Consider the following 12,068-nt stretch of genomic DNA (forward strand, 5'->3'; position numbering starts at 1 on the left):
CATCATTCGCACAGAGAAAAGGACACACGTTGGTGAGGAACATTTAGTGAAAGACGTATTTACATTGCTGTGACAACCGTGCATTCCCATTTGTGTCAGTGTGTTCTCTGTAAATCTCTGTAGCACCTTTTATGGTCTATTTAAGTCTCACATCCTGGAATGTGCAAATTTAAGATTATTCACCCAGGTGCGGCACGCCTACAAGAAGGAATGTTACACTTGGGTGTGAGAAGAGGATCGCAACTTCACAGGACACTGGGACACAGAAGGGCAAGTATGTGTTAGCAAAGCAGAAAGTGCTGGCTGAGGCCACTCAGCAGGTCAGGCAGCATCTGTGGAGAGAGAAGCAGAGTTAACTTTCAGGTCTGTGAACTTGGACAAGTTAACTCTGCTTCTTTCTCCACAGATGCTCGCTGACCTGCTGGATTTCTGCAGCACTCTCTGCTTTGCTGCCAGATTGACAGCAGCCCCACTCTTCAACAGTTAGGTATTTCTTTGACAGCTGTCAGGAAGCAGGTGCTGGGGCACTTAAAATAGGGCCGCAGCACCTGCTGCATAACTGTCAAAGGGTTCCTCACTACGCCGAATGTCCCGCCTCTCCCCACGTAACATCAGGGGGGAGGCTCGGCACAGTGATACTAATGAGCCCCTGTGCGTAATATCACAGGGGCTCTGCAGCGGCCGCTAAATGCGGGCGCCGCGCTGAGTTCAAAGGGCACCGCCATGGACAGCAGCGCCCCAATAAAATTCAGCCCATCATGCCCTCAGCATCATATAGAATAAAATTAGATTGAGGCTCTAATAATATAGCACAGTAGATGAAGGAAATTTCATGTGAATGTATAAGCATTGTCATAGGCCTCCACCTGTCAAGAATGTGGCATATTAATTTTGTCATATGAACATTGATTTTAAGCTTGCTGGGAAGAAGAGAAGGCCTGTTACAAGGGCTGCCAGACACTTAGCTGAAAAACATTTGCATACTAACAGACAGTGCTTGTGAAGACAAAGGGACCATTCCCTGACACATTCAACCCACAATGGATTTTGATCACCAGACATTGAAGGTATCAGGAAGAGAATTCCAAAGACTGCTAAGGTGATACAATCCACAAAAGCCAGGAATGGTTAAATGGTTAAATGGTCATAAGACTAACTGGCTGGTCCAGGGTTTTTTTGAACTAGCCACAGAGTTTTTGAACGCAGAAAGACTGTTGGCTCCTGGAGTGAGAAGATCTCTCCTGTCTGCTCCCATCTCTTTCTCACAAGCCTCTGGACCCATTGAGGACACATGAACTTCAAAAGAGAAAAGTCTCCTAAATCAATCAAGGTTTAAGAAGAATACTGGACCCCAACAAAAAGCAAGACCTACCTACAATCAAAGACTTTACAGCGAGTTCGAAGAACAGTAACCAAAACCATCTTCAGATATTGTCTCAAACTTTTCCATTTTATTTCTTCTGCCCTTTTCTATCTCTATCCAACTGTGTGTATTGTTTATGCATGCTAGCGTGGGCACGTCGCGTATCCATAGGCGTTAACCAAATTAGAGTTTAAGTTTAATAAAGTTCAACCTTTTTTCTTTAAACCTAAGAAAACCTGCTTGGCTAGTTTCTTTGCCTGAAAATTGGAAGTTGGTGAACAAGGATTCATAAAGGGGGACCCGAGACTCTTTTCTCACCTGGTCATAACAGTATTCATAAATTAATATCATTATGACACAATTTTAAGACATGGATTATATAGCTTATTTCCAGGGAGGTGCATTGCCAAATAAACACTTCTAGTGCCAATTGGATCTAGTTTCATATTTTAGACATGTTTCAAATTTCAATTGACACCAGTTAAACTCAGTTAGACGCAGCTTAATAGATCGGCTAATTTTAACTGTGACTAACAGATTTGTGAAGCAGGCCTGTCACTGTCATTTTTAACCCTTTCATTTTATTTTTGCCACACTGAGGACCTACTGAATTGATAATAAAAGTATGATTTTTTTTCTTAAGTTATTCAGTGCATGGTATAAAGAATAACAAAAAGTTCAAGCAGGCTTTTGAAGGCATTAATGCATGCTTGTCTTTTGCTGAAACTCATAAACTGCTTGAGTACACTTGCACAGTTTATGAGGCCATCAAAATTGTTCAATTAAATTGTTGGCTTGTAAGTCACTGTCGTTTATCAGTTATTCCTGTACCAAAGTTTTACCCAATGGAAGTATCGTTGAAAAACAATAGCCTAGAAATGTGACCACACAGTGCCATTTTCAGGTGCTAAACAACCTCCTAAGCCTTCAATATGCCAAGCAGAAAGTGCACACTCATTATGAGCCAGAAATACACTACAGGAAATATTGGTGTATGCAAAAAATAGGCATCCCGGACAACACTTAAAAGAGACATTCGGCCCTTTTCAAATTCAAATGCTGTTCTCTACCCTCCTCAATCACCATCACTATTCTCCCAAATTCTGCCGACCGCTACCCTCATTCCTGATCACCACGAACACCCATAACGGAAACTTGGCTTAAGGAGAGGCAAGAATGGCCACTCAACATCCCTGGAAATAGAGTTTTCATGTGGAATGGAGAGGGAGATATAAAAAGGAGGAGGTGTAGCATTATAATCAATAACAGCTTTGAGGAGGGATGAAATACTAAATGAATCATCAAATGAGGCCATATGGGTGGAGCTCAGAAATAAAAAAGGGGCAGCCACACTATAGACCCCCAAATAGTGAGAGGGAAGTAGAAGAACAAATATGTAGGCAAGTTTATGATATAGGGCAATAATAGTTGGGGATTTCATCTACCCCAATATCAACTGGGATACAAACAGTGTGAAGGGCACAGAGGGCACAAAATTCTTGGACGGCATTCAAGAGAACCTTTTTAGCCGGCACGTAACAAACCCAATGAGAGGGGGTGCAATTCTAGATTTAGTCTTTGGTAATGAATCTGGGCAAGTGGATGAAGTAACAGTGGGTGACCATTTTGGAGATAGTGACCATAATGCAGTAAGTTTTAGCACAATCATGGAAAAGAACAAAGATAAAACAGGAGCAAGATTTCTAAATTGGAGGAAGGCAAATTTTAAGAAGCTGAGAGGTGACCTGGCGGAAGTGGACTGGATACAGCTACATGAAGGAAAATTGGTGGCAAACCAATGGGAGACATTCAAAAGCAAGATTCTACAGGCACAGTGTAGGCATGTCCCCACAAAGATAAAGGGTGGTACTGCCAAATCTAGAGTCCCCTGGTTATCTAGAAGCTTACAGGGTAAGTTAAAGCAGAAAAAGAAAGCTTATGACGATCTCAAAAATCTTCATACTTTAAAAAGCTTAGAGGAGTATAGAAGGTGCAAGGGTGAAGTAAAAAAATAAATTAGAAAAGCAAAGGGAGGACATGAAAAATTATTGGCAAGTAAAATCAAGAAAAACCCAAAGTTGTTTTATCAGTACATTAAGAGCAAAAGGATAACTAAGGAAAGGGTAGGGCCTATCAGAGATGTACAAGGGAACTTGTTGTGGGCAGCACAGTGGCGCAGTGGTTAGCACCGCAGCCTCACAGGAATATGGGATTACTGTAGAGTTAGTATAAATGGGTGGTTGTTGGTCGGCACAGACTCGGTGGGCCGAAGGGCCTGTTTCAGTGCTGTATCTCTAAATAAATAAACTTATGCGTGGATGCAGAAGATGTGGGCAGGGTTCTTAATGAATTTTTTGGCTCTGCCTTCACAAAAGGGAGGGTTGATGTAGACATTGTAGTTAAAGAGGAGGAGTGTGAAGTATTAGATATGATAAGCATAATGAGAGAGGAGGTACTAGAGGGTCTGACATCCTTGAAAGTGGATAAATCGCCAGGGCCGGATGAATTGCATCCCAGGTTGTTATCCAGGAAGCCAGGGAGGAAATAACGGATGTGCTGAGGATCATCTTCAAATCCTCGCTAGATACAGGAGAGGTACCAGACGATTGGAGGTCTGCGAACACTGTACTATTGTTTAAAAAGTGTGCGAGGGATAGGCCAAATAATTATAGGCCAGTCAGTCTGACCTCGGTGGTGGGTAAATTGTTAGAATCTGTTCTAAGGGAAAGGATAAACTGCCACTTAGAAAGGCACGGATTAATCAGGGATAGTCAGCATGGATGTGTTAAGGGAAGGTCATGTCTTACTAACTTAATTGAGTTTTTTGAGGAAGTAACAAGAAGGATTGATAAGGGAAGTGCAGTGGATGTGGTCGACATGGATTTTAGTAAGGCATTGGACAAGGCAGACTGGTCAGTAAAATGAAAGCCCATAGGATACAGAGGAATGTGGCAGGTTGGATCCAGAATTGGCTCAGGGACAGGAAACAAAGGGTAGTAGTCGATGGATGTTTTTGTGAATGGAAAGCTGTTTCCAGTGGTGTTCCACAGGGCTCAATGTTGAGTCCCTTGCTGTTTCTGGTATATATTAATGATTTGGACTTACACATGGGAGGCATGATTGGGAAATTTGCTGATGACACAAAAATTGGCCGTGTGGTTGCTAGTGAAGAGGATAGCTGCAGACTCCAGAAAGATATCAATGGTTTAAAGTGACAAATGGAATTCATTCCAGGTAAGTGTGAAGTAATGCATTTGGGAAGGGCAATTAAAGCGAGAGAATACACAATAAACGGGAGGATATTGAGAGAGGTAGAAGAAATGAGAGACCTTGGAGTGAACGTCCATAGGTCCCTGAAGGTGGCAGGACAGGTAGATAGAGTGGTGAAGAAGGCATATGGAATGCTTTCCTTTATTAGCAAAGGTATTGAATTCAAAAGCAGGGATGTAATGCTGGAACTGTATAAAACACTGGTTAGGCCACAGTTGGAGTATTGCGTACAATTCTGGTCACCACATTACAGAAAGGACATAATTGCTCTGGAGGGAGTACAGAGGAGATTTACAAAAATGTTGCCAGGTCTTGAAAGTTGCAGCTATGAGGAAAGATTGGATCGGCTAGGGTTGTTTTCCTTAGAACAGAGGAGGCTGAGAGGTGACTTAATCGAGGTGTACAAAATTATGAGGGGCCTAGATAGAGTAGACAGGAAGGACGTGTTTCCCCTAGCGGAGAGGTAAATTACCAGGGGACACAGATTTAAGGTTATTGGTAGAAGGATTAAAGGGGACATGAGGAAAAACTTTTTCACTCAGAGGGTGGTGGGTGTCTGAAATTCACTGTCAGGAATGGTGGTGGAAGCAGAAACCATCAATTCTTTTAAACGTTACCTTGAGATGCGCCTGAAGTGCGGTAACCGACAAGGCTATGGACCAGGTGTTGAAAAGTGGGCGAGATTTTTGGCCGGCACAGACACGCCATAATTTTTCCATAGTTCTATGCCTGTTCTGGCTCTCTGCAAGAGCAACTCAGCTAACACATGATATTAATAATTCCTGGTTAAGGGACAAACTTCATTAAAACCTCAGCTGATGGCCAAATGCTTGATCAGAACTCATGCAACTCTGAACATGATTTGGATTCTACAATGGGGCACATTTTGATGGGAATTTTGATAAAGAATGCTTAGATTCTACTCTGAAATGTAGCTGATACAACTGGTCTGAGACTAACATGCTGGTACATACTGACTACATGTTGTAGCCTGGTGTAGCGGGATTACTGTTTAATTAATAATTTCCCACAGGTTGCATTCCTCATCTCAGGGAATGTTGCTGAGCAGAGGCATTCTTCCAGAAGATGTCAGGGAATTGTGCTCTCCTGAATATACTGATGTCAACCAGGGTAGCATTGAGGCTCTAAAGTGAGTCTCAGTGTCTGTGAAGTAGGGAGGTAAGAAATCTTTGCAGATTTTCCCTCCCTGCTGGAAAGTATATGTATGTGGAGTTCAAATGAGGACAAGACCAGGCTTGGCTTTGATAAGGCCCAATAGTCAAATTGTTGGCCGACACTCACTAGCATTAGGATTTTCAGACTCCATGGTATACAGTTTTACAACCACACAGCATCGATAAACTTCATTTCACAGCTGATCGAAAGCCAGAAAATTGTAGAATTGAGGAAAAGAAAAGACAGCTGTCAGCCTCAGGTCTGTTTGCATGCTGAGTTTTACAATTCGCCACAATGCCCAGGAAAGTGAAATAGTGGGAAATCGAAGAGGAGAGAAGCAGAACAGAGCTGAGTGTCAGAGTTTACTGCTGCGTTCCGTAAATCTCTGGTCTCCCTCAATTAGCTGTTTTGCCAATATGAAGACAGTGCTTCACGGCTGATTCTTCTGTTCTCCAACTCAAAGGACTCAAGTTTTTAATATCTGATGATTGGAAATTTGATGACCCAAGTTCCATCTGGTAAATTTCGATTCAATCCATTTCACATCTCTGATATCATGAAACAAATAGTTTGTATGATGAATTGAAGGAATTAAGAAAGATTAAACACCTAATCCAAACCGTTCACTGTTTTCACACCTCCGCCAGAGAGATTGGTTTGGCAGTTCACTGACCAAACACAACAAGAACTAATTACAGCCAATACCTTTTATTCATTGCATCTAGGCAGAGTATTTGTAACTTATTGTCCTGCTAAACTGGGCGGTCAGTGCAAAGAATCCCGGACCTCAATTAAACCTTAGCTACAGATAAATTTCTCTACAAATTTACGATCCTGCTTACAGAATTAGCTCCATACAATGTGTATAAAGAACAAAGAACAAAGAACAGTACAGCACAGGAACAGGCCATTCGGCCCTCCAAGTCTGCACCGATCTTGATGCCTGCCTAAATTAAAACCTTCTGCACTTCCGGGGACCGTATCCCTCTATTCCCATCCTATTCATGTATTTGTCAAGATGCCTCTTAAACGTCGCTTATGTACCTGCTTTCACCACCTCCCCCGGCAGCAAGGTCCAGGCACTCACCACCCTCTGTGTAAAGAACATGCCTCGCACATCCCCTCTAAACTTTGCCCCTCTCACCTTAAACCTATGTCCCCTAGTAACTGATTCTTCCACCCTGGGAAAAAGCTTCTGACTATCCACTCTGTCCATGCCGTTCATAACTTTGTAAACATCTATCATGTCGCCCCTCCACCTCCATCGTTCCAGTGAAAACAATCCGAGTATATCCAACCTCTCCTCATAGCTAATGCCCTCCAGACCAGGCAACATCCTGGTAAACCTCTTCTGTACCCTCTCCAAAGCCTCCACGTCCTTCAGGTAGTGTGGCAACCAGAATTGCACGCAATATTCTAAGTGTGGCCTAACTAAAGTTCTGTACAGCTGCAGCATGACTTGCCTATTTTTATACTCTATGCCCCGACCGATGAAGGCAAGCATGCTGTATGCCTTCTTGACTACCTTATCCACCTGTGTTGCCACCTTCAGTGAACTGTGGACATGTACGCCCAGATCTCTCTGCCTGTCAATACTCCGAAGGGTTCTGCCATTTACTGTATACTTCCCACCTGCATTAGACCTTCCAAAATGCATTACCTCACATTTGTCCGGATTAAACTCCATCTGCCATTTCTCCGCCCAAGTCTCCAACCGATCTATATCCTGCTGTATCCTCTGACAATCCTCATCACTATCCGCAACTCCACTAACATTTGTGTCGTCCGCAAACTTACTAAGCAGACCAGCCACATTTTCCTCCAAATCATTTATATATACTGCAAAGAGCAAAGGTCCCAGCACTGATCCCTACGGAACACCACTAGTCACATCCCTCCATTCAGAAAAGCACCCTTCCACTGCTACCCTCTGTCTTCTATGACAGAGCCAGTTCTGTATCCATCTTGCCAGCTCACCTCTGATCCCATGTGACTTCACCTTTTGTACCAGTCTGCCATGAGGGACCTTGTCAAAGGCTTTACTGAAGTCCATATTGATAACATCCACTGCCCTTCCTTCATCAATCATCGTTGTCACTTCCTCAAAAAACTCAGTCAAATTAGTGAGACATGACCTCCCCTTCACAAATCCATGCTGCCTCTCACTAGTAAGTTTGTTTGTTTCCAAATGGGAGTAAATCCTGTCCTGAAGAATCCTCTCTAATAATTTCCCAACCACTGACGTAAGGTTCACCGGCCTATAATTTCCTGGATTATCCTTGCTACCCTTCTTAAACAAAGGAACAACATTGGCTATTCTCCAGTCCTCTGGGACCTCACCTATAGCCAATGAGGATGCAAAGATTTCTGTCAAGGCCCCAGCAATTTCTTCCCTTGCCTCCCTCAGTATTCTGGGGTAGATCTCATCAGGCCCTGGGGACTTATCTACCTTAATGCTTTGCAAGATACCCAACACCTCCTCCTTTTCGATAATGAGATGACTGAGACTATCTACACTCTCTTCCCTAGGTTCATCATCCACCAAGTCCTTCTCTTTGGTGAATACTGATGCAAAGTACTCATTTAGTACCTCGCCCATTTCCTCTGGCTCCACACTTAGATTCCCTTCTCTGTCCTTGAGCGGGCCAACCCTTTCCCTAGTTACCCTCTTGCTCTTTATATATGTATAAAAAGCCTTGGGATTTTCCTTAATCCTGTTTGCCAATGACTTCTCATGACCCCTTTTAGCCCTCCTTGCTTAAGTTCCTTCCTACTGTCTTTATATTCCTCAAGGGATTCGTCTGTTCCTAGCCTTCCAGCCCTTACGAATGCTTCCGTTTTCTTTTTGACGAGGCTCACAATATCCCGCGTTATCCAAGGTTCCTGAAACTTGCCAAACTTATCCTTCTTCCTCACAGGAACATGCTGGTCCTGGATTCTAATCAACTGACGTTTGAAAGACTCCCACATGTCAGATGTTGATTTACCCTCAAACAGCCGCCCCCAATCTAAATTCTTCAGTTCCTGCCTAATATTGTTATAATTAGCCTTCCCCCAATTTAGCACCTTCACCCGAGGACTACTCTTATCCTTATCCACAAGTACCTTAAAATCTATGGAATTATGGTCACTGTTCCCGAAATGCTCCCCGACTGAAACTACGACCACCTGGCTGGGCTCATTCCCCAATACCAGGTCCAGTACGGCCCCATCCCTCGTTGGACTATCTACATATTGTTTCAAGAGGCCCTCCTGGATGCTCCTTACAAATTCTGCCTCATCCAAGCCCTTATCACTAAGTGAGTCCCAGTCAATACAGGGGACGTTAAAATCACCCACCACTACAACCCTGTTACCTTTACATCTTTCCAAAATCTGTCTACATATCTGCTCCTCTACCTCCCGCTGGCTGTTGGGAGGCCTGTAGAAAACCCCCAACATCGTGACTGCACCCTTCCTATTCCTGAGCTCCACCCATATTGCCTCGCTGCACGACCCCTCTGAGGTGTCCTCCCGAAGTACAGCTGTGATATTCTCCTTAACAAGTAATGCAACTCCCCCACCCATGGGGGAGCTAAATTATGATGCAAAATGGGGCAACAGAACAACTGGTGTACAAAATTTGTTGTGTTCTGATGAAAGGTCACAGACTGAAAAGTTAACTCTGTTTCTCTCTCTGCCGATTCTACCTGACCTCCAGAGTATTTCCAGCACTTCCTGTTTTTCTTACAAAATTTGTTTTTTGGCTGCATCCCTGCTCACTGGTTAGCCCCACAAATGATTGGTCACTTGGGTAAGATATTGAGGAGTTGCTGGCATTGCTAAGCAAGAGTCAATGAGAGCAATTTTCAATTGTTGCCTCCTAGTTTGTTGCCTGAAAAAGTGGGCAGCTGGCAAAAAAACAGTGCAGGGAAACCTCACTAGTCCTTGGATGCCAAAGACATGCCTGATGCAATTTTCAGGTGCGTCTAAAATGGAGAAACAACATGGCCACCGTTGTATGGGGTGTGAGGCTGTTTAAACATTTTAATTTGGCTCCTATGCTACTTTCGGACCCCAGTTACAGTTTTGAAATACAAATGGTCAGAGCGTGCATGAAGTGGTAAGCAGCCTAACTGGTAGTCCATAAAGGGACTGCTGGTGGCTGCTTCACAATAGAAACATAGAAAATAGGAGCAGGAGTAGGCCATTTGGCCCCAAAACACTCAAAGTTTTGTACTTCTCTTGGCTCCATAATAATATTGTGGCCCTCTGCTGACCTGTTCTCACTCCACTTCAGGATGGCCTCCTTCCGACCCCAGGCCTGACCCACTAGCCAGTTCAGCAGAGGAAGATTTTCCACCTTCCCACATTGGTGCACTGTAGCTGATCGTCCATTTAGTGCTTACTGCTAGAGGCCAAAAATGGATCCCGACGCTGGCTTCAGGCAGGTGGCATGGCCATTCCATTAATCAGGTCTTTCCAAACCACTTTCATTGAGATCCAAACAGTCAGTTACATAGCAACAGTATTGAAAATTGGATCATGTGTATGGCCTGAGGAGATGCAAAAAGAGGAGTATATATTATACCTTTCTATAGAATATATATATAAACTGTTTTATTTTAATACAGCAGAAAGTGGGCTCAGTGCCTACAAAGCTAAGATTGGTAAATGCAGTTTTATACAAACTGCCCCAAGCACGACAACAACATAAAAATGTTCCAAAACTTCTGAGAGGATGTAACATCTAAGCTTAGGAACTATGTTTAGGGTATTGGTATGTTTTCCTTTTTACCAGAAACTATATTGTGAGATCTAATATGACATTTTGTATTGAGCTGCAGTCAGCATTGATAGCACAAACCACTTCAAATTTTATTCAACCAAAATCTTTAAAATTATCTGTGCATTTATCACTGAAATGTCCACTAACAGTGGCCAATCTTCAATCATTATGGATGGTATTATAGGCTTGGATTTCCAAAAGACTGCTGACATCAAGATAATGTGACTGAGTGTTGGATGCCATGTGGCTGTCTGATACTTAATTCTACAAGGGGTGAAAAAACAGACCTATGAGTGAGTGGAGGTGACGTACTCACCCAATGTATGCAGTGTACTCAATGACAGTGACTATGAGAAAGGTGCATCACATTGCATAAGAATTGAGTAAGTGCCAACATTAGCTGAATAAATGGGGAGGTGATGACGTGCAAAGAAAGTGGATGCTGGTTGCTGCTGAAAGTTGAGTGGGTGTGAGGAGTGATGTGATGAAGAATGTTTAACAAGACAGAGTGCAAGGGGATGGGGGCTTAAGCCATAAGATGTAGTTGAATCAGAAAACGTACGCACTTTTCCTGACCGGCTTAGAACATAAATTAGAATTAGAATATTACAGCGCAGTACAGGCCCTTCGGCCCTCGATGTTGCGCCGATCATCTGACCTACACTATTCCATTTACATCCATATGTCTATCCAATGACCACTTAAATGCCCTTAAAGTTGGCGAGTCTACTACTGTTGCAGGCAGGGCGTTCCACGCCCCTACTACTCTCTGCGTAAAGAAACTACCTCTGACATCTGTCCTATATCTTTCACCCCTCAACTTAAAGCTATGTCCCCTCGTGTTTGCCATCCTCATCCGAGGAAAAAGACTCTCACTATCCACCCTATCTAACCCTCTGATTATCTTGTATGTCTCTCTTAAGTCACCTCTCCTCCTCCTTCTCTCTAATGAAAACAACCGCAAGTCCCTCAGCCTTTCCTCGTAAGACCTTCCTTCCATACCAGGCAACATCCTAGTAAATCTCCTCTGCACCCTTTCCAAAGCTTCGACATCCTTCCTATAATGCGGTGACCAGAACTGCACGCAATACTCCAGGTGCGGCCTCACCAGAGTTTTGTACAGCTGCATCATGACCCCGTGGCTCCGAAACTCGATCCCCCTACTAATAAAGGCTAACACACCATATGCCTTCTTAACAGCCCTATTAACCTGGGTAGCAACTTTCAGGGATTTATGTACCTGGATACCAAGATCTCTCTGCTCATCTACACTACCAAGAATCTTCCCATTAGCCCAGTACTCTGCATTGCTGTTACTCCTTCCAAAGTGAATCACCTCACACTTCTCCGCATTAAACTCCATTTGCCATCTCTCAGCCCAGCTCTACAGCCTATCTATGTCCCTCTGTACCCTACAACACCCTTCGACACTATCCACAACTCCACCGACCTTCGTGTCATCCGCAAATTTACTAACCCACCCTTCTACAC

This window comes from Heterodontus francisci, chromosome 1 (genome assembly GCF_036365525.1).
Source record: "Heterodontus francisci isolate sHetFra1 chromosome 1, sHetFra1.hap1, whole genome shotgun sequence".
In the NCBI taxonomy this organism is placed as follows: Eukaryota; Metazoa; Chordata; class Chondrichthyes; order Heterodontiformes; family Heterodontidae; genus Heterodontus; species Heterodontus francisci.